Below are 21893 nucleotides of genomic sequence, written 5' to 3'. Positions count from 1 at the left end.
CACGGTGCAAAAGTCCTAGCTATATAAATGTGCCTAAGACTTCTGCACAGTGCTGTATTTATTGTGATTTTTAATTGTGCTCTTTATGCTTTTTGTGTTATCTTAGTTGCATCAGAACCAAACTAACAATCATTTCACACATCAAAGTTGCTGGTGAACACATATTGCCTGAGTTTTAAAACTCCATGTACTACAAACACAAAAAGTTGCGTTCACCAGCAACTTTGATGTGTGTTGCTTGAATTTCCAGCATCTGCAGAATTCCTGTTGTTAACAATCATTTCAATCTTGTTTACACTTGAGTACTGAAGAATGCCGTAAAACAATCGTGAATCTTGAATCAGCTTGGAAATTAACAGCAGATACACATTTTTGATTATATTACTGTAACTTGAAGGGCTAACTTACCTGCCGGTCGAAAGCCGCTTCCACCCTGCCAGTCACTGAATGGCCCGTTCGAAGGATACAGCAGCTTTCTCCCATTGGCTGGCTTTCATGCCACATGCCAGTTTCCGATTTTGGGCACCCCAAGAGTATAAGAATAGCACATGTGAGACACTCTGACTCTTTTTGCTAGGGGCTCCCCTTCAGATTGGGTTGCATGCAGGTCCGAAGAACGACTGGGAAAGTGCACTGGAGAAAGAAGGGTCTGTGTGCACACTTCAATAAGTACCTGTTTGTTGAATACTTAGTATCATAGTTTTGTAACTCGGGGGCTTACATAAGCACTTGCTTGACATAAATGCTTGGCTGAGTGTTTCACTGTTTGTAAATTCATCGTTAATGAGCTTACTTGCAATCAGTGTCTTCTGTCCCACCTACATAATCTGTGACCCTGCTTCTGTGTAACAATTAGAAAAGTGTAAGAACATGCTTTCCTTATACTTGTGAGTATATCAATCCATGAATGTAACAAGGGAGTTTTAACCTTATCTATTACATTATTTGATGAATTAATCTTAAAACTGTCATTTAGATTCTGATCAATGTACTCTGCTTTCCCGCATCATTTTTTTCTCTGAAAAATGTCATAAAGTTCAGGAGAGATACTTGACACAGGGAGTCCTTAGTTCTAAAGTTCTAAAATAGCATCTGAAATAATTTGAGTACACTAATGGAATTTAGAATATAGCAAATGGCAGCAAATGCTTTTGATGAACCAATACATCAAGCAGACTTTAATAAATCTGTTTGTGGGAATTTATTTACCAAGGGATGTTAAAGCATACCTTCCGTCCACACTGTACGTGAAGCTGTTTGTAGTACGTGAGTTTTAAAACTCAGACAATATTTTTGTGCATCCATTTAATAACTGAACCAGTTGTCAGCAATCTAGGTCGTTGATCCAGAGCGTTGAGTTTGAATCCATCCTGGCAGCTTGGGAACTTTAAGTTCTAGTAAAGCCATTAAAACCAAGGAGAGGAAATGAATTGAGGGATAAAGAAGACTGAGGCAGGTACTAGGGATGCGGGAGAGAAATAGGGGGTAGGAATAAAGGGAGGAGGGGATCACAGTGAGATGGTGAAAGGGATGGGAACAAAAGAAGGAGTTGTGGGAAAGATATCTACTGATGTGGTCAGGCTGCAGGTTCAGCAGGAACATCTTCCTGTTTACGTACCTATTTCTAGGTCTGTCAGGCAGAGCTTGGTCTCCAATCATCATGAATCTCCATGTTATTGGAACATGATCCCGTCTGCAAGATATCAATGGGGGTTACTTGTACAGCAGCCAGTCCATATTAAAAAAACCTGCATTGAATCATCTTTCATTCCTCAAAACTGGAGTCGAAGCCAATCAGAATCAGCCATCGGGTTTAATATCAGTGACATATCTCATGAAATTTGTTGCTTTGCAGCAGCAGTAGAATGCAATACATTAAAAAAACAAATACAATATGAAATATATATTTTTAAATTAAATAATTAGTGCAAAAAGAGAGCAAAAATAGTGAAGTTGTGTTCATGTTTTGCTTCATTGTCCATTCAGAAATCTGATGGTGGAGGGGAAGACGCTGCTCCTAAAACATTGCGTGTGTATCTTCAGGCTCTTGTACCTCCTCCCTAATGATAGCAATGAGAAGAGAGCGTATTCTGGGTGACAGGGGTCCTTACTGACAAATGCCACCTTTTTAAGGCATCATCTTTTGAGGATTTCCTCAGTGCTGGGGAGGCTAGTGCCCATGATAGAACTAACTGAGTTTACAACTTTCTGCAGCTTTTTCCAATCCTGTGCAGTTGCCCCTCCATACCAGAAGTGATGCAACCAGTTGGAATGCTCTCCATGGTACATCTTTAGAAGCTTGCTAAAATCTTGGGTGACGTACCAAATCTCCTCAAACTCCAAATGAAACATAGCTGCTGAAGCACAGCCTCAGGGGACTGCGTAAGATTAGGGACCACGTTATTGCCAGAACAAATTATCACTACACGTGAGAAATTCTGTCGATGCTGGAAATCCAAAGCAACACACACGAAAACCTGGAGGAACTCAGCAGGTCAGGCAGCATCCGTGGAAATGAACGTTTTGGGCTGAGACCCTTCTTAAGGACTGGAAAGGAAGGGGGAATAAAGGGGTGGGGGGGGAGGAGGATGGTATAAGGTGATAGGGGAAGGAAGGTAAAAGGCTGGAGAGGAAGGAGAGGAAAGTGGACCATAGGAGAGAGTGAAGGAGAAGGGGCACCAGGTAGAAGGTGATAGGCTGCCGGGAAGAGGTAATAGGCCAGAGTGGGGAATAGAAGAAGAGGGGAGGAGGAGGGAATTTTTTTTTACTGGAAGGTGAAATTGCTATTCATGCTACCAGGTTGGAGGCTACCCAGACAGAATATTAGTTGTTGCTCCTCCATCCTAAGCGAGGCCTCAGTGTGGCACTATAGGAGGCCATGGACCAACATGTCAGAACGGGAATGGGAATCAGAATTAAAATATTTGGCCAAGGAGAAGTTCTGCTTTTGGCGGATGTAGCGGAGGTACTTGATGAAGTGGCCCCCAATATAACTTCTGTGGAGCAACACACATAAAAGTTGCTGCTGAACGCAACAGGCCAGGCAGCATCTACTGGAAGAGGTACAGTCAACGTTTCGGGCTGAGACCCTTCATCAGGACTAACTGAAAGAAAAGCTAGTAAGAGATTTGAAAGTGGGAGGGGGAGGGAAAATCCAAAATGATAGGAGAAGACAGGAGGGGGAGGGATGGAGCCAAGAGCTGGACAGGTGATTGGCAAAAGGGATATGAGAGGATCATGGGACAGGAGGCCCAGGGAGAAAGAAAGCGGGGAAGGGGGGAGAAAAGCTCAAACGATGGGCAAGGGGTATAGTGAGAGGTGAGAGGGACAGAGGGAGAAAAAGGAGAGAGAGAAAAAGAATGTGTGTATATAAATAAATAACAGATGGGGTACGAGGGGGAGGTGGGGTATTAGCGGAAGTTTGAGAAGTCAATGTTCATGCCATCAGGTTGGAGGCTACCCAGATGCAGTAAAGGTGTTGTTCCTCCAACATGAGTGTGGCTTCATCTTTACAGTAGAGGAGGCCATGGATAGACATATCAGAATGGGAATGGGACGTGGAATTAAAATGTGTGGCCACTGGGAGATCCTGCTTTCTCTGGTGGACAGAGTGTAGGTGTTCAGCAAAATGATCTCCCAGTCTGCCTCGGGTCTCGCCAATATATAGGAGGTCACATCGGGAGCACCAGACGCAGTATATCACCCCAGCTGACTCACAGGTGAAGTGTCGCCTCATCTGGAAGGACTGTTTGGGGCCCTGAATGATGGTGAGGGAGGAAGTGTAAGGACATGTGTAGCACTTGTTCTGCTTACAAGGATAAGTGCCAGGAGGGAGATCAGTGGGGAGGGATGGTGGGGGACAAATGGACAAGGGAGTCACGTAGGGAGCAATACCTGCGGAAAGCAGAGAGAGGGGGGAAGGGAAAGATGTGCTTAGTAGTAGGATCCCATTGGAGGTGGCGGAAGTTAAGGAACGAAACGTCGACTGTACCTCTTCCAATAGATGCTGCCTGGCCTGCTGCATTCACCAGCAACTTTTATGTGTGTTGCTTGAAATTCCAGCATCTGCAGATTTCCTTGTGTTTGCGTTTTTAACTTCTATGGCACTGGTTTGGTTCTGTCAGTGACAACAGGACAGAAAATCTTGACCTTATTATCATTTGGATATCAAAACAAATGTAGCTGGATCATTAAGATTGAAAATTAACTGGACCAGGAAATATCCTCTTAGAACAAATGGTTTTATAACAATATAGTTTGGTAAATACTAATCCGTACCTTTCAATGACTCCTATGAAATATATCTATATAGACAAAAACAGCTCCTGTATGAAAAGCTATGATTTAGTGAGTTGAAAACATCCTAAGAATAATTAATTTTCACAAGTGTTGTTAAGAAACTTTAGCTAACAATAGACAATAAGTACTAAAAATATCTTCTTAAACATACAGGATTTTAACAGTTGTAGATGAGCACTGCTGGAAACAGGGAAATGAGGTTATTAATAGTGGAGGAAGTACAGAGTGACACGGTATAGATTTATTATAAACACCAATGTAGTAGATTTCCTCAGTAAAACAGATCTACTGTGTTTATGTTTCTATTAGTCATTAAGATATTATTTGATATACTTTAAATACACATTAAATAATAATCATATAAACAATGTAATGCCTGAAACTAGCAGGTAATTTTCATGACCATTGATGTCTTATCTGACTCGATCAATGTAAGATGCTCTCAAAGATTTCATTTCACAGAAATATAATGATCAAAGAATGATATCAATTACTGTAAATGTCTGTACAATAGCTTTTCTCAGCAAAACAGAGATGTTGGTATTATTAATTAAAAAGATATCTGGATATATGTAAAATATTGTTAAAGTAATATGCGCTGGCTATCAGTAGATTACTTCTGGATGAAATGATTCCCGAAAATAAAAGGTAACCATTTTCTGCATACTAAACTCTCACAAATGTCTCAAGCACAAGTGATTTGTTTATTTTTTGTGACCTAATTAATGTAAATACTCTGAAAGTAATTTCACAGCAACTTATAGAATTAGTTTGAAAGAGATACAATGTCAAAAGAAAATGTATTGTAAATAATATTCATTTAACCATGCAGTGACACACACAGTTCAAGGTCTGATCATCAATTATGAAGCAACAGAATCCAAAGAAAAGACCCAGAATTTGGGCGGAAAGTGCTGGAAAGGCCTACAAAAAGTCATGGATACAGTCTAGTCCACCATCAGAAAAGCCCTTCCCACCACTTAGCACATCTACAAGGAGCACTGCCACAAGAAAGCAGCATCCATCATCTAGGACCCCCACCATCCAGGCCATGCTTTCTTCTTGCTGCTGCCATTGGGAAGAAAGTGCAGGACTTTTAGGTCCCTCACCACAAAGTTCAGGATCAGCTATGACCGGTCAACCATCAGGCTCCTGAATCAGCATGGGTAACTCCACTCACCTCAGCACTGAATTGATTCCACGATCTATGGACTCATTTTCAAGGACTCAACAATTCATGTTCTCAAGATTATTTATTTATTAATTATTATTATTATTAGATTTTTATTTTCACAGACTTTTTTTGCACATTGGTTGTTTGTAAGTCTTCGTTTGAAACAGATATTTATTGATTTTATAATGTTTCTTTGTTCTATTGAGTTCTTCTTCTTTTGCCCATTAAGCCATTGGTGTTTGGGGCAGCAATGAAGGTCCTTCTTCTCTGGTGGTGTTCACTGCTTCCTGTCAGTAGCTTCCTCTTGTTTTACAGTCATGCAAGCCCCGGGTGGGGACACAGGAAATCATTGTAGGAGGATTCTTCATTGCTGTTTTCCCTAACAGTTTTGTTTAACCAGTCAGGGTTGTTAGCCCTGAGCTGAACCCCCGAACCTGGAGGATTGGTGGACCACTCTTTGTCTGGCCTCTATCCTTTGAGTTCTGGCGTGGGTGACCCTACCAAGAGCCAAAGCATAAAGCCCTGACTTCAGCCAGCATCACTCTCCAGGTCACTGAGGCATGCAAGCCTCCAAACCACAGCATGTTTGTGGTCCTCTTGAAGGACTACTGTGAATGCCTGCAAGAAAATTAATTTCAGTGTACTTCATGGTGACATATACATTTATAAAAAAAAATACTTTAACATTAAAAAGGGCTACAGAGCTAAGGAGAGGAAAGCCATGAAGATATTTAAAGGGATTAGCTATATTTGCCAAAAGACACAGTGAAAGGTTTCCCTTGTGTTGGTAATGTGCTGGGGGCAGCCCACAAGAGTTGCCATGCTTCCAATGCCAACGTAGCATGCCCACAACTTACTAACCGTAACCTATACGTTTTTGGAATGTGTGTGGAAACTGGACCACCTTAAGGAAACCCACCTGGTCACAGAGAGAACTCACAAATTTCTTACAGACAGCGGGGAGAATCGAACACCAATCAATGATCGCTGACACTGTAAAGTGATTACACTAACCACTACACTACTGTGCCACCCCCAAAGACTCAAAGGCAGATTCAGGAGCAAGGTCCCAATCTAACTGGCTTTCATCAGCAGGCCTAATCACCAATCATGAAGCATATCAAATCCAAAGAAAAGACTGGAATTTGGGTGGAGAGGGCTGGTAGTGTTACAGAGCTAGGGAGGGGAAAACAATGGAGGTATTTGAAAACAGGGATGAAAATGAGAAATGTTCAAAGTTCCGATGTAACCTGTAAAATATTGAAAGACATAAAGGCATCCCAAAGTATTTTTTACCCAACACAGTACTTTTGGAGAGACTCCTAAATAGCCCATTTATCTTGAGGAATATCCTACAGTTGTGCTCAGCTTCTCTCTTTTCTGGTGATGTTAATTGAGAAGCATCTAGCTCATCCCAATCAACATAGTGTAGAATTGTTCAGCCAAGAGCAGGCAGACAGAAAGCTTTTAAGTATCAGGGTTCAAATTTAGCTGGAGCAGAAGACATTAGGTGGCCAGGGCACATCAAAGGCAGACTCGGGGAATTACAGTGGTGATTCAACCTCCGCAGCTATAACTGACCAAGGCCAGCCCATCAATCAACAATTGGTCAGAGGTCAACATAAAGCTTTAGAGAAAAATGAGCTTGATAACAAATACTACCTCCAACATTCCCCAAGCCCTGTTCCACCCAAATCTTTAAACTAATAACAAAAGTCTACCTGGTTAACATATGTTTTGTGAATAATGCAACAGCTAGGAGATAGTGTGGATGGTGCTAAATGGAGTAGGAATCTGAAGAGCAGAAAAAACTGCAAAAGTGTAAAACTTGACTGGAGTTTATTTATATCAAAGGCCAGGTCTGGTCTGGCTTCTTCCCTTCCCCCATCAACCCCTAAATAATTCCAGATAAAAAATAGTTAAAACTAATTCACTGAAGCCATTAAAATGATGTGGAAAAAATCAATCATCTCTCCTTAAAGTTAATTTCAGCCCAATATGGTGTTTTTAAATCGTTTGATCTCGTTTTAAACAATACATTGAATGTAACTGCTTAAGCATCAAACCTAAGGATTCATGTGACTTAACTGCACATTTATTGGATAGTGTCATTTGTCAACAGTGTATTGCAAGAATTCGGTCAATAAGATACCTCATCCCAATCATAGCCTGAAGAACCTCAACAGATAAAAATGCCCTGTTCTGACTTCCTGAATTCTCAGTATTCATTGAAGGAAGAGGGAAAGCTCATAAAGTTCTTTATATTGTGTCATCTCTTTAAAGATCAGTCAATATTATTGTTACACTGCCATGCTAGCAATTAAGAACCATCAACATTTGTTGATGTTGCAGTATTTTCATCAGAGTGACTCATGCAGCTGGAGAAGAGGACAGATGAGCAGAGATTGGGTGGATTAGAAAGGTGGCTGAGGTAAAAAGGGTCCAGTGTAAACTGAACAGCTAACCTTGGCATCTCAGCTGATGTTAATCTTCAAACAAGATCACTAAAACTAATAACTTTCACATCACTGTGCCAGGGAAGGCAGCAGTACACAAATTTACTTCCTATATTACAGCAATACTTCAGCTGCATTGGTTGTATGGCACCCTGAACAGGACGTGAAAGATGCTGTACGAAAAAGCAGACATACTGTGGACCATGTTCAGTTCCAACTGCAGCATTTCACTGCTCCAAAGTCAAAGTCAAATTTATTATCAAAGTATGTATATGTTACTATCTACCACCTTGCAATTCACTTTCTTGCAGACATTCACTAAAAACTATACATAAACAAAGCCTGGCCAGCAACCCATGTACAAAAGAAGGCAAACTGTGCAAATAATAAAAAATAACTTGAGTTGTAAAGATTCGTTGAAAATGAATCTGTAGCTTGTGGAATCAGTTTAGAGTTGTGGTGAGTACAGTTACGCTCACAGATTCAGGAGGATGAGAGTAATAAGTGTTCCTGAACCTGGTAGTATGTGACCGAAGGCTTCTGTACTTCCTGCCCGATGGTGGTAGTGAGAAGAGACCTTGGCCTGGATGGTGGGGGACCTTGGTGGTGGATGCTGCTTTCTTGTGCTAGGGTAAATGTGCTCAGTAGTGGGGAGGGTTTTGCTTATGATTCTCTGAGCTATGTCCATAAGACCATAAGACCATAAGACAAAGGAGCAGGTCAGCCATTCGGCCCATCAAGTCTGCTCTGCCATGTTATCATGAGCTGATCCATTCTCCCATTTAGTCCCACTCCCCTGCCTTCTCACCATAACCTTTGATGCCCTGGCTACTCAGATACCTATCAATCTCTGCCTTAAATACACCCAATGACTTGGCCTCCACTGTCACCTGTGGCAACAAATTCCATAGATTCACCACCCTCTGACTAAAACAATTTCTTCGCATTTCTGTTCTGAAAGGGCGCCCTTCAATCCTGAAGTCATGCCCGCCCATACTTGACTCCCCCATCATGGGAAACAACTTTGCCACGTCCACTCTGTCCATGCCTTTCAACATTCGAAAAGTTTCTTTGAGGTCCCCCCTCAATAAGTGTCCACCCATTTATTGTCAAATGACAACATTTATTGTGAAATGCAGTGAGGTACAGTGGAAAACTTTGTTTCATGACATTCGTACCTCGAGGTAGTACAAGGGAAAAGCAGCAACAGAGTGCAGAATGGAGTGTTACACTTACAGGGGAAGTGCAGTGCAGGTCGACAGTAAGGTGCAACACTATGACAAGGTAGATTATGAGGTCAAGTTTCCATCATGTTGTATAAGGGGACTATTCAATGGTCTTCTAACAATGGGCTAGAAGCTGCCCTTGAGCGAGCTTGTGCATAACTTCAGGCCTTTGTATCTTCAGCCAGATGGGATGGGAGTGGTTGAGGAAGGGCGAGAATATGTGAATAGCTACTAATAAGTCATTTAACTTCAGTAAAAAAAATAATGAATTAATCTATCTATTCATTTATTTATTTAATTTACACTGCTTGTCCTTTTTTGCACATTGGTTGTTCGTCACTTTGTTTTTTGTGCGCACAGCTCCTAACCAATTTCCTTTCAAGGACTCTTTATAACTCATGATCTCAGTGTAATTTTTTTATTTGGTTGTGTTTCTTCATTTAACTGGGAATGCCTGCAAGTAAAGTAAAGTAAAGGCATCCGTTAGTCTTGCGAGACCATGGATCTGCACCTGGGAAGTCTTCACTCTCCAGGGCACAGGCCTGGGCAAGGTTATATGGAAGACCAGCAGTTGCCCATGCTGTAAGTCTCCCCTCTCCACGATACTGATGTTGTCCAAGGGAAGGGCATTAGGACCCATACAGCTTGGCACCAGCGTCATCGCAAAGCAATGTGTGATAAAGTGCCTTGCTCAAGGACACAACACGCTGCCTCGGCTGGGGCTCGAACTCACGACCTTCAGGTCACTAGTCCAATGCCTTAACCACTTGGCCACGTGCCCACTGAAAACAAATTGTAGGGTAATGTACAGCGACATATACGAGGGATGATTGATAAGTTTGTGGCCTAAGGTAGAAGGAATCAATTGCAGAAAACCTAGCACTTTTATTTTTCAATATAGTCCCCTCCTACATTTACACACTTAGTCCAGCTGTCGTGGAGCATACAGATCTTGGACCTCCACAAAATGTCCACAGCAAGGGTGATTGATAAGTTCATGGCCTAATGTAGAAGGAGATGAGTTATACAGTTCTCATTACATGCACATGCAGTTCAACTCTTTGAGTGATTATGTAGAAAGTTTGAAGTTAATAACTCATCAGTTAATAATGCATTAGGAGTGATTGATAAGTTTGTGGCCTAAGATAGAAGGCAATGAGTTATTAACTTCAAACTTTCTGCATAATCATTCAAAACTTTGAACTGCATCTGCATGTAACGGGAGCTGTATAACTCATCTTCTTCTACCTTAGGCCACGAACTTATCAATCACCCCACATCTGTACTTTGTACCATTTCTGACAAAGCAGCTCTCCTTCGACTGGGCTCTGGAGTGACTTGCCTGGAATGGGTTAATAGCCATAGTCCTCAGACATGCTGATCTTTAGTTGCCGGGTTCACAGAGAGCTATTGTGTAACTGCATGGTCCATGTCCATTCAGTTCTGAATTTCTCATGGTGCTAACTCATCGCGTACATCTGTTCTCCTGCTCTGCTGCATGCACTAAATCTGTGACGGAGGGCCGATGTCATGACCTGAGGTTTGTATCCCGCTCCCCAGCTTTACATTAAGAATAACTGGGCTGTAATGCACAATCTCATGCATTTGAATGGAGTCACTATCACTATAAAAGATAAATGGTTTGATCTTTATTTAATATTTCTAATTGGTTTCCAGCATTTAAAGGTGTTTTGTATAAGGTGATAAGAGGTATAGATAGAATGGACAGCCAGCGGCTTTACCCCAGGTGCTTGGAAGAATGTATGGGGAGTTTGGGGCATCACGGTAGCATTCTGGTTAGCATAAGGCTTTACAGTAGCAGTGACATGGGTTCAATTCCCGCCGCTGTCTGTAAGGAGTTTGTGAGTTCTCCACATGATCGCATAGGTTTCCTCCGGGTGCTCCAGTTTCCACCCACACTCCCAAGACCTACCTGTTAGAAGGTTAGTTGGTCATTGTAAATTGTCCCATGATTAAGCGAGGATTAAATAGGTGGGTTGCTGGACAACATGGCTTGAAGGGCCAGAAGGGCCTATTCTGCACTAAATCTCAATCAATTAATAGATAAATAAATAGATAGATAGATGGAGGTAGGTCTTTTTACACAAAAATCTGTAAATACATGGAATGTGCTGCCAGGAGTGGTGGTGGCAACAGATACATTAGGGACATAAGATATCCTTAGACAGGCATATGTGTGAAAGAAAAATACAGAGCTGTGTGGGAGAGAAGGCTTAGATTGATCTTGGACTGGGTTAAAAGGCCGATGGGCCTGTATTGTGCTGCACTGCTCTATGTTCTTTGTTTAGTGCTCTAAATTGTCTTGAACTTTCATTAGAGATATTTACAAAATCTCCTGAGGAATCACTAGCGTCCAAGCATGGCCGTCCATGAGCTGTGCCTGTTTATACTACCTCATTTCTGGTTGCCCCTCACAAATTGTTTTTCCTTGTGGGATGACAAGGACAGCCAGGCCTGGCTTTCAGCTCAGTCGGACCTAGATGTCCACAAAATATAAGTGCAACTGGGAGTAAAATGCAGGGAGCAAGCCAATATGTACATCAGATCCCGTGTGATCTCATTGAGTCACCAAATGAGTGAGTGGGTCTGATAGGCCCTCCTGGCTCTGCTCGGATCAGTTGCTATGGCTCAGTGGGGGGGGGGGGGAGAGGGAGCACACAGAACTGCCCCATTTGCACCCATCAGAAGATGACTGTTGCAAACAGAAAGCAGGAGAATGGGCTTTTAAAAAAATCAGCCATCATTGAATGGCAGAACAGACTCAATGGGCTGAATGGCCTAATGGTAGTGCTATATTTTGTGGTTATGGCCTAACCCCATGGCAGCCAACAAATCCAAACCACCGGTCTCCCAAATGCTCGTTCACCTGTACAGACTGTCCATGCGTCAGGCTTTGGTAGCCTGGTGAAGATCTACAATGGAGGGTTTATCTCCATTGAATAGAGAACTGCAAGAGAATAAAAGTTCTCTCGAAAGTAAGGGGATTGTGTGTGTGTGTGTGTGTGTGTGTGTGTGTGTGTGTGTGTGTGTGCACGTGCACTTAACTGATACTTTTACCAGTACACAACTAGACTCAGGGCAGGCCTCGGTTTGAAGTTGCGATCACTTCGGTGGTATGAGTGTGATGTCTACAGTACTGCTGGCCTGAACAGCTATCAGTCAGCTTACTGAACAGAACTTGATTAGTGTTTGATGTATCTTTTCCTTGGAATGTTAGGGACTTTGAAGCGACTCCTGGTGTCTGTGATTTGTTTATTCTGATGAACAGCAGGGGAGCAGTTTAAGTAACCGCCTTAGCTTGATGTGCTTGTTTATTTTAGGACCTGCAGCAAAGTAGACGATACAGATGAAACATCTGATGCACTGGCAAGCTGACAGTATTTTTCATGTCGACCCCATGACCGAGGTCTTAAAATAAGATCAATAATTTAATAGATTAATTTATACATTTGCAAGACCGTAGCATTCCTCCTGCACCGCATTGCTGCAGCCTCCTGGCTCAACAAGGACATTCTGAGATTCTTAGAGTCCATCATTACCATGGAAGCGGGTAGGGTCATGGTGATATAGGAGCTGAACCAGAGTGGATAACTTCATTCACCTCAGCTCTGAACTCATTCCACAACCTTGATTCACTTTCAAGGCCTTGCAACTCACATTCTCAGCATTATTTATTTATTTATGTATTCTTTTAAAATTGACAATTGTCTCCTTTTGCACATTGGTTGTTTGTCAGTCTTTGTTTCTGTTTTGCTTTTCTACTATATTTCTTAATGTTCCTGTAAATAATTGCAAGAAAATAAATCTTAAGGTGGAATATGGTGACATAAATGTATATATGTACTTTGATAATATTTACTTTGACTTTGACTTGATTGCATTTGACCAAATCTCAGCAGTTCAACAATACAATTAATGAAATAGCCAAAGCCTTCAAGAGTGTAAACATGACAGGTACCAGATTCTGGAATACAGTGGGTAATTCCTAAAGGTTATTTCCTGGGTATTACAATCATCAATCAATTCCTACCAAATATGAATTTGGAAACAACAACAGGAGGGAATGGATGCAAATGTTAATGATATAAAGTTAAAGAAAGCACCTAAACATCTACCCAGATATTTAGAACTTTCAATAATGGATGAAAAGGGACGGGGTACTTTAATAATCAAGGGAGCAAGCCACAGCCTTCTGACTAAGGTCTGCATCAGTGTTCTGACATGATTTGCAAAAGACAGGTCGAATTCTGGCCAGATGTTTGTTACTGTTTTGCATGTTAATCTCTGTGTTCTTCTTCCCCTTAAACAGTCCTTCAGAATTGTTTCCACTCCAAGTCTGAGGAGAGAACGATGGTTGTGTTTGACTCCTTTTAATGTGTGGTACCAGCTGGCAACATAGTAAAGCATCAAATCATCAGCAGGCACTTCAGCCTACAGTTTTCTGTGATGACCAGAAAACAGTGTTTCAAGACCAAACTTGTGCTTCGAATTCTGACATGCAGGTTGACCAGCTGGATTGAGACTACAGGGATGAACTGGTGTCCATGGAGCAAGGCACCAGTCACGAGTTAGTCACGAGTTTCCTCTGCTTTGTTCCGGTGTTGCGCACGTCTTGTTTAATATCTTAAACCAATACTTGGGTTAAGAGGCAGGAGCTGCATTCTTAGATTCAGTTGGTGTGAATAACTCCTCAAGTAGTTATGCTTGAGCTCTTCAAGTGACTCTGTTATAAACTTATAGCAAATAAATTTGCAATTCACCAGGATATTTAACTCAATTTAACTCATCCTTCTCTTCCTCCCCCCCCCACAATTTTACTCCCCCCCACCTTATAGAACTTACTTAAGAAGTTTTCTTCCATTGAGTCAGAAGTGGAAAAGCTAGAACATAATATAAATTATAACTTATCTTACTTTTTCAAAGTTACCTTTGAGTGGAGTTCATTATTCGAGTGACTCGTCATGAACCATAATAAATCAGTGTGAGATCATGTGCATTAAAATAAAACCTTGAACAAAAAGAGGGTTAAACATTTAGTTGGCTTTTTTCACCTTTGGACCATTCTGAGATCGTCAAAGCTGCAACATGAATTCCTGAATGTTTTATCTCTCTTTCCCAGTGTTTACATTAATCCACGTGTTAGAGCACGTGATTCAGACTTTTCTCAGCAGCTACAGCCAGGAGTCTCTAAACTCAATCTGCACTGTAGGTACAAACCCATCAGAAGGAGTCGGGCAGCAGTTCTAAGACTTTAGTGCGAAGTCTCAGAGTGCTTCAGAAAGAAGATGCACTCAGGACAGTCTGTCACAGAGAGTGTGTCTTCTGTCAATCAGTCGTGAGGAGACACTGATGCTAATCCCAGAGACGTCTGAAACTTCAGCTGCCATCAAATCTTCTTGGCTGAAGGTCACACAAAGGCAACTACATCAATGAAAATAAACCCCAAAGTCACAAGTCAAATTAGGTGAATATTTAATACATTTATTTGAAGCCATAAAATTGAAGGAGACTATTCACCCCATCGAATCCATGGTCACCTCTTGAGGAACATTGCTGTCTTTGTCACGATTTCCCTTGCCCATTATTCTCTCTTAAGTATCTATCTAATTCCCTTTTGAGGGCATGAATTGGATTTGTTTCTACAACTCCCATCAGTAGTGAGGCTAATCCATGCAGTATGTAATATCTTTCTCCTTCACAGCTTCTCAATCTTTTATCCAGAGATATAACTCTCTGCAGCGATGCCAAGTAGATTATGTCAAGTACTATTTAATTAAACTCAATCTAAAATAATCCACATTTTTAAGATTCCCCCTGTACTGAGATATGGGTGGTGGGGTGAAAATACATCTCTATCAAAGGAGGTGTAAGACGTTCCTTCCCTCCACTAGCCTGCAGGTCAGCTTCGACAAAGTGTAGCGCCTGCTTAGCCCCCAGTCAGGGTCAGGTGAAGTCATAGGAGCAGGTGGTGGATGGTCGTATGAGCAGCTGTTGCATATCACAAGTTCTTATTAGACAACCATTGACACCAGACAGACAATCTCTGAAGAGTATTGATAATGGTTGGAATCACCCATTTTGTAAAGACACTGCCCAGAAGAAAACAATGGCAAACCGCATCTCTGGAAAAGTTTTGCCAAGAATAATCATAGTCAAGACCATGATCGCCTACATCATATACATGGCACATAATGAAGGAATGGTACTGAGATATGATGAATCCAGTACTAAAGCAAGCACTGATGTGGGAGAGGTGTGATGAGGGAAGTGAAAGTATTGGTTAAAGGGACAACAGAGAAAGGAATTTCTTTTCATCTTGCTCCAGGTAATAGATAATGCAGTATTGACTATCAAACACTCCAACAGCATTAACTGTTCCTGCAACCAATCCACCTTTGACAGCATGGGAAAGAAAGAACATGGCTGTTGTTAAAAAGAAATAAAATATTACATGGTGTCATGGCAACTGTGTTATAAGAACTAATCATTAGATACGAACTCTTAAAATATTAATTCTGCAGTTATCTAAAAAGGACTCAAACAACTTCAAAGTACATAATACATTAAATATGGTAAAACACCCCAGAAGAATGTTATCAAGTAAAGTTTGGCTCCGAGACACAATGGGTGATATCCGCACAGTTGACTGAAAATTTGATGAAGGGGATGGGTTGTATGGATAATATCTCAGGAAGAGAGGGAGGTTGTGAGGAGATCAGATATATGAAGAAAATTTCAAAGCTTAAGGTTTCAATAACTGAGGACTTTTAATCAGAATGTATTCCATCTGAAACTTTAACTCTGTTTCCCCGGCACCTGCTGAGTATTTGTGCCAACTCAGTGGATATATAAGACAGATATAGGAATGGGGGAAGACCTTGCAGTAATTGAAAGAATGATGAGAAGTTTTAAGTGGACATATTGCTTAACTAGAAGTCGGTGGAGGTCTAGAAGCTTTAGATGTGATGGATGGAGAAGACAGTGTGAGGTTGGATGAACTCAGGTTTATGTGTAGTGGAATGTGGGAGGTTGGTACGATGCACTGGAGTTGTTCTGTTTATGTGTTTCAATGATATGGATAGAAACAAAGAAACATAGAAAATAGGTCCAGGAGTAGGCCATTCGGCCCTTCAATGGTGGCTTCTGTAGCAGATAACCTGAGGCAGAGATGGAGAACAACCATTACGAGCCATGGTTTAATTTGTTTGATAAAATGGAGTCAGGTGAGCACAGTCCTTCCCAGATGGGTAACAGTGCTGCTGCAGAAGGAAAAGATTGTAAACCATGTCAAAGGTTGTAGACGTTGACCAACCATTGTGGACGTGGATGAGATTAATAAGATTTGGCACAACCATATAGATGACAATGGCGGCTTTGATTGGAACTGCTCTAGCACAATGAAAGGGGCATGAATATAAATGAGAAGATTCATCCAGAAATTCTAAAGATAAAAGGTTTTAAAGATTAGATTTATTTGTCACATGTACATTGAAGTACATGTAATGAAGTACAATGATGGTGCTAAACAGCGACTCCTTTGCTTGCATCTTCAGAAGCAGCTCTATTTCCATCTTTAATATCTTTATTTTTCCCCTTCAGTGTTCTTTTGAAGACCCTGACCTGGAGTTACACACTGGCTTCCGTTCTTTGTGAGATTGGGACCCATTCTCAGTATTTCATGAGGGGAAATCTCTTCACTCAGAGGGTGATGAAAATGTGGAGCAAGCAGCCAGTGCAAGAGGTGCACGTGAGCTTGATTTCCATACTTAAGAGAAATTTGGATAGGTACATGGATGGTAGGGGATTGGAGGGCTATGGTCAGTGGGAGTAGGCATTTTAAATGGCTCAACATGGACTAGATGGGACAAAGGGCCTGTTTGTGTGCTGTACTTTTCTAAGACTCTACTGAAACATAAAGTGAAGTTGGTTGTTTGCATAAATGACCACCACAGTCCGAGGATGTGTTGGGAGCAGCCTGCAAGGGTCGCCATGCTTCTGTTGCCAACATAGCATGTCCACCGTCATTAACCCAAACTCGTACATGTCTTCGTAATGTGGGAGACAACCAGAGCGCCTGGAAGAAGCCCATATGGTCTCATGAAGAAGGTAGAAACTCCTTCCAAACAGTGGTTGGAATTGAACCCCAGTCACTGGCATTGTTAAGCATTACACTAGCTGCTATGCCACTGCGCCACCTAGAAATGGTGGCTTTGGGAAACCACAGCACGTCCAAGAATTTGGAGGGAAATTCAATCTTAATGAATTGTCTTGATACCACCATTAATTCACATGACACATTTTATCACAGAGCAATTATTATCCTCTGTAACTTGGGGAGGGAGGGAGGGAACGTTGACTCAGACCTTGAGAGGCCTGCGTCTGGCATTTTCATGCCTTACAAGGCGCAGATTGGAAGTCTGTGTGAACTGTAACTTGAGTGAATCCATTTCTCCATCTTCATATGTGTTCTTTTTTCTATGTTTGATAGGATGATGGTTTGCAAGTGTGTTTCTTATCTTGAGAAGTGATGATGTCAGAACAGAGGAGTGAGGAAGGATTACTCATAATGTTAGATAAAATGGGGTCAAGAAGGGATGTTGGGAGGTTACATGATTAATGGAAATAGAACTGATAGAGAAGGAAGTGGGCCTTGTGGATGAGATTTGCTGAACCGCATGGGGAGAAACAGGAGGAAATCTATAGAGACATCAGAATTCAGCCTTAGGCTAGGAACAAAGAATACGGGTTAGATTTGGCAAAGTAGAAAGGGGAGGGGACCAAAAGAAATAGGTTTTTGGCGTTGCTTTCAAAAAAATTAGTGATTTTCTCAGATAATATAATTGTAGGTTAGAATGGAGGCAACAGGGATGAAGGGATTGAGAAAAAATATTAGCAATAGACAGAATGAAGAGTGTAATTATTATTGGAGTAATACCAAAACCTTATGTTTGTTCAAGTTTGAAACAGAATCAAAATCAGGTTTATTATCATTGCCTTGTTTACTTACTTACTTTCTGCCTGTTACACGGCTGGTGCAATCAATGTCCTCCATCTCTGGCGGTGTTCAGGGCTTCCTTCATTGTGTCAGTAGCTTCCCCTCAGTTTCCTCTACTGTCAATCATGCAAGTGCCAGGTGGAGACTCAGGAATTCCGTCACCCTCAGAGGTAGACAGATACTTCACTGGGGTTTCTCTAACAATTTTACTTTACCAGTCAAGGTTGCTAGCCCTGAACAGAACCCCCAAACCCCCTGGAGGACCAATGGACCATTCTTAGTCTGTCCTCTACCCTTTGACCTGTTTGGTATGGGTGACCCTACCAAAGCATAAAGGGCTGACTCCAGCCAACAGAGCTCTCCAGGCCATTGACACCAACAAGCCTCCAAACCTAACGACAGGGTTGTGGTCCTCTTGGAGGACCACTGCTTTATATAATGTGAAATTCGTTCTTTACTGGAAGAGTGCAGTGCAAAGACAGAAAATTACTATAAATTAACATGAAGAAATTTAACATCGACTTCAACAATTGGGAAACAAATGCCAAGGACAGGAAACTCTGGCAAGCCATCATCCGAGAAGGAACAGCAACTTTTGAAGCCTACAGATGTGCAGAATTAGAAGAAAAGAGAAGAAAATGGAAAGAGAGGCAGCAACAATCAAAGCCCGATCTGCCATTTGGAACTACCTGCCCTGAATGCGGAAAAACTTTCAAAGCCAAGATTGGACTCATAAGCCACTTGAGAGCCCATAAGTAGATCTACAGAATGAAGGCCATCATCCTCGACCTCAAGGGATAGCCACGATGACGATGACAACCAAATAAATAGTGCAAAAATAAAGAATGAAGAGGTAGTGTGTATGGATTCGTAGACCACTCAGAAATCTGACGGTAGAGAAGAAGCTATTTCTCATTCATTGAGTGTGGTTCTTCAGGCTTCTATACCTTCACCCTAAAGATAGCACATCCTGAGTGATGGGTGAAGCCTTCCTGAGGCAGTGCCTCTTGAAGACAGACTCGACGATGGGAAGTGTTCTGCCTGTGATGGAGCTGGCTGAGTTTACAACACTTTGCAGCCTCTTGCGACCCTATATGTCAGAGCCCCTCCACCAGTCTGTGATGCAACCAGTCAGAATGCTCTCCAGTGTCAACTATAGTTATTGGTAAGAGTGGTGACATGCCAAATCTCCTCAAAGGCGGAGCAACTTGCATGCCTTCTTTGTAATTGCAACAATGAGGCAACAGGGATGAATTCGACGGCCTGTGAAGCTACCTCTCAGCACAATTGATGAGAACATTGCCATTTACAGAAATCATCAGGCGTTGGTTCAGCTGGCACTTTTCATGCCTCAAGTACATTTCAAAGTTTACGTGCAAAGTGAGTATATTATCAGTGGTTGAAATGAAATAACTGTTTCTGAACCTTGTGGTATGGATCCTGAGGCTCTTGTACCTCCTTTTTGATGGCAGTGGCAAGAAGAGAGTGTAGACTAGATGGTGGGGGTCCTAGATGATGGATGCTGCTCACCTGCAGCAACACTCTTCGTAGATGTGCTCAACAGTGGGGAGACCTTTACCCACGATGGACTGGGCTGTTTCCACTACTTTTTGTAGGCTTTTCCGTTCAAAGTCATTGGTGTTTCCATACCAGGCCTTGTTGCAACCAGTGCACATCTCCACTGCACATCTATAGAAGTTTGTCAAAATTTTAGATGACATGCCGAATCTTCACAAATTTCTAAGAACGTAGAGCTTATGTACTTTTAGTTGCTATATTTATTATTACCACATACACCGTGAGCTTCATGCATACAAGGAATTTCACCGCACCCTGATGTATGTGACAGTAAACTAATCTCTACTGCTCAATGTATTAAGCCCAAGAACAACAGTTACAATGGATAAATTATTTCTGTACTTGGATTGTTAAGGTAACGTACAATCATCACAGAATCAAATATCGCTGTGATGATTGTACGTTCTGGTATCAATTGTTTGGTGACAATAAAGTATAAAGTATTAAAGTATTGAAGTGACAGCCTTTACTCCCATAGGCAATGCTCTTGTATAACCTGTAGGCACAGGAGTTCAAAGTTCAAGGTAAATTTATTATCAAAGTACATACATGTCACCATATATTACCTTGAGATTCATTTTCTTGTCGGCATTTATAGTAGATACAAAGAAACACAATAGAAGCAATGAAAAACTACTCACAAAGACGAACAAACACCAATGTGTAAAAGAAACCAAACTGTGCACATCCAAAAAATAATACTAATTAATAAATGAGTAATAAATAACATTGAGAATAAGAGTTGCAGAATCCTTGAAAGTGAGTCCATAGTCCGGTCCTGCTCGGTGAGTCCACTTCAGTGTTGAGGTGAGTGAAGTTATCCATGCTGGTTCAGCAGCCTGATGGTTTGACAGAGGAATGAGTGAATTGGAGAGTTGGCTGTCCTGTTTACTTCCTTTGTTTTCTTTGGCCAGTTAAAAGTGCAAGTCAGAGACAGGAATGGAAAATCTGCTGAAAGTGGTGGATAAAGCCTAGTTCAAAACTCTCATCATCACTGAGCACATCTATAAGAAGCACTTCCAGAAGAAATCAGCATGCATCATCAAGGATGCCCATCAATTCACTACCAGCAACTAGCAGGAGATACAGAACCCTTAAGTCCTGCATCATGAAGTTCAAGAACAGTTATTACCCACCAACCATCAGGCTCCTGAACCAGCATGGACGACTTCACTCACCACAACTCTGAACTGATTCAACAACATACAGCATCACTTTCAAGGAGTCTGGAACTCACATACTCAGTATTAATTATTTATTAACACACACAAAATGCTGGAAGAACTCATCAAGCCAGGCAGCATCTACGGAAAAGAGTATTCCTGGTGCTCCTTCCCCCTTTTTCTTTCTTCCATGGCCTTCTGTCCCTTTCATCAGTCAACTCCCTGGCTCTTTGCTTCATCCCTCCCCCTCCAGGTTTCACTTATCACCTGGCGCTTCTATCTTCCCTTCCCCCACCTTTTAAACCTACTACTCAGTTTTTTTTTCCAGTCCTGCCGAAGGGGTTCGGCCCGAAACGTCGACTGTTCTTTTTTCCGTAGATGCTGCTGGGCCTGCTGAGTTCCTCCAGCATTTTGTGTGTGCTGCTCGGATTTCCACATCTGCAGATTTTCTCTTGTTTGTGATTAATGTTTATTTTTTGTTTGCATAATTGGTCTTCTTTTGCACATTCATTGTTTGTCAGTCTTTGTTTGTTTAATTTTTCATAAATCCTGTGGTATTTCTTTATTTTCCTGTAAATGCCAACAAGCAGAGTTGTATATGGTGACATATACAGTACGTACTTAAACTATAAATTTACTTTTACTTTGACTTCTTGACTCTGCTTTCCGCATATTTTGGTGTGGCCTGATGAAAATTTACTTCACTCTCTGCAAATGAATATTTTGTCCCCAAGCTAACTTGTGATTGCATTAACAAACTGCCCTTCAGAAGGGATATTAAAAAGCTACACATCAGTTTTCCAGAGCACAAGTTCTAACTCTGAGCATCAAAATTAAATGACGGAATATTGCATATATATCTATGCACAGCTTCAGAGATCATGGTTTTGAGATGCTGCACACAATAATTACTAAATCGAAGTATTTAACCCAATGTTAAGAAACCAGATCTAAGATTACCATCATAAAGGGACATGTGCA

The sequence above is a fragment of the Mobula hypostoma genome, chromosome 2 (genome assembly GCF_963921235.1).
Source record: "Mobula hypostoma chromosome 2, sMobHyp1.1, whole genome shotgun sequence".
NCBI classification, from domain to species: Eukaryota; Metazoa; Chordata; class Chondrichthyes; order Myliobatiformes; family Myliobatidae; genus Mobula; species Mobula hypostoma.
This window is presented reverse-complemented; position numbering follows the sequence as displayed.